Source organism: Rhododendron vialii, chromosome 11a, assembly GCF_030253575.1.
Source record: "Rhododendron vialii isolate Sample 1 chromosome 11a, ASM3025357v1".
Lineage (NCBI taxonomy): Eukaryota > Viridiplantae > Streptophyta > Magnoliopsida > Ericales > Ericaceae > Rhododendron > Rhododendron vialii.
This window is the reverse complement of record NC_080567.1, coordinates 884,662-887,500: the sequence shown is the minus strand read 5'-3', so window position 1 is coordinate 887,500 and position 2,839 is coordinate 884,662.

The following is a 2,839-nucleotide window of genomic DNA, read 5'->3' as shown; positions in this document are numbered from 1 at the left end:
TTTCGAAGGGACAGGGCCGTTGCCAATGGACGAGATCCATCGGGCTTGTGCCATAGCAAATGGATATCCATCAGCCGGTGCTCACCGCCAAGGCGACGAGCTTACCTCTCAGCAAGGAGGCATCCCCCAAAAGGGACAACAATGCATCATGGAGGAAAATTACCCAAGGGACAGTGCCATAGCCAATGGAGAACCATCAACCGGCGCTCGGCGCCTAAGCGACAAGCTTCTCCCTCAACAAGGAGGCAACCCCTGGGCTACGCAACGTGGCATTAGGAATCAAAGACCATTAGCCAGTTTCGCTTTTCCGTGCGGGGACACCAATGCGTCATCGGGAATGTGCCATAGCCAACGGATATCCATCAGCCGGCGCTCACCGCCGAGGCGACGAGCTTACCTCTCAACAAGGAGGCATCCCCCGAAAGGGACACCAATGCATCATGGAGGAAGATTACCGAAGGGACATTGCCGTAGCCAATTGAAAAGATCAATCGGCCGGCGCTCGCCACCCATCTCATTGAAATAGACGACGAGCTTACCTCTCAACAAGAAGGCATCCCCCAAAGGGAACACCAATGCGTCATCGAGGAAGAATTTTCGAGCAGCAACGAGCTTACCTCTCCGCAAGGGTGGGGCTTCCCCGAAGGGTTACAACACCAATGCATCATCAAGGAAGCTTTCCGACGGGACATTGCCATAGCCAATGTAGGACCACCGGCCAGCGCATGACGCCTAAACGACATGCTTACCCCTCAGCAAGAAGGCATTCCCTAAATGAACACCAATGCATCGTCGAGGAAGAATTTTTAAAACATAACTTTGCTTACCCCTCAGCATATAGGCAATCACCGAAGGACACGCCAATGCGTCATCAAGGAAGATTTTTGCAAATTCATTTTTTGATTTTTTGATGAACGATGAATTTAGAAAACATTTTTGCTTCACATAAAAGCATCTACAAACTTACCTCTCCGCAACGGTGTCCCTGCCCCTAAGGGTTTCAACACCAATGCATCATTAAGATAGTTTTTTCGAAGGGACAGGGCCGTTGCCAATGGACGAGATCCATCGGGTTTGTGCCATAGCAAATGGATATCCATCAGCCGGCGCTCACCGCCAAGGCGACAAGCTTACCTCTCAGCAAGGAGGCATCCCCCGAAAAGGACACCAATGCATCATGGAGGAAAATTACCCAAGGGACAGTGCCATAGCCAATGGAGAACCATCAACCGGCGCTCGCCGCCTAAGCGACAAGCTTCTCCCTCCACAAGGAGGCAACCCCTGGGCTACGCAACGTGGCATTAGGAATCAAAGACCATTAGCCAGTTTCGCTTTTCCGTGCGGGGACACCAATGCGTCATCGGGAATGTGCCATAGCCAACGGATATCCATCAGCCGGCGCTCACCGCCAAGGCGACGAGCTTACCTCTCAGCAAGGAGGCATCCCCCGAAAGGGACACCAATGCATCATGGAGGAAAATTACCCAAGGGACAGTGCCATAGCCAATGGAGAACCATCAACCGGCGCTCGCCGCCTCAGCGACAAGCTTCTCCCTCAACAAGGAGGCAACCCCTGGGCTACGCAACGTGGCATTAGGAATGAAAGACCATTAGCCAGTTTCGCTTTTCCGTACGGGGAGACCAATGCATCATCGGGATTGTGCCATAGCCAACGGATATCCATCAGCCGGCGCTCACCGCCAAGGCGACAAGCTTACCTCTCAGCAAGGAGGCATCCCCCGAAAGGGACACCAATGCATCATGGAGGAAGATTACCGAAGGGACATTGCCGTAGCCAATTGAAAAGATCAATCGGCCGACGCTCGCCACCCATCTCATTGAAATAGACGACGAGCTTACCTCTCAACAAGAAGGCATCCCCCAAAGGGAACACCAATGCGTCATCGAGGAAGAATTTTCGAGCAGCAACGAGCTTACCTCTCCGCAAGGGTGGGGCTTCCCCGAAGGGTTACAACACCAATGCATCATCAAGGAAGCTTTCCGACGGGACATTGCCATAGCCAATGTAGGACCACCGGCCAGCGCATGACGCCTAAACGACATGCTTACCCCTCAGCAAGAAGGCATTCCCTAAATGAACACCAATGCATCGTCGGGGAAGAATTTTTAAAACATAACTTTGCTTACCCCTCAGCATATAGGCAATCACCGAAGGACACGCCAATGCGTCATCAAGGAAGATTTTTGCGAATTCATTTTTTGATTTTTTGATGAACAATGAATTTAGAAAACATTTTGGCTTCACATAAAAGCATCTACAAACTTACCTCTCCGCAACGGTGTCCCTGCCCCTAAGGGTTTCAACACCAATGCATCATTAAGATAGTTTTTTCGAAGGGACAGGGCCGTTGCCAATGGACGAGATCCATCGGGCTTGTGCCATAGCAAATGGATATCCATCAGCCAGCGCTCACCGCCAAGGCGACCAGCTTACCTTTCAGCAAGGAGGCATCCCCCAAAAGGGACAACAATGCATCATGGAGGAAAATTACCCAAGGGACAGTGCCATAGCCAATGGAGAACCATCAACCGGCGCTCGCCGCCTAAGCGACAAGCTTCTCCCTCAACAAGGAGGCAACCCCTGGGCTACGCAACGTGGCATTAGGAATCAAAGACCATTAGCCAGTTTCACTTTTCCGTGCGGGGACACCAATGCGTCATCGGGAATGTGCCATAGCCAACGGATATCCATCAGCCGGCGCTCACCGCCGAGGCGACGAGCTTACCTCTCAGCAAGGAGGCATCCCCCGAAAGGGACACCAATGCATCATGGAGGAAAATTACCCAAGGGACAGTGCCATAGCCAATGGAGAACCAT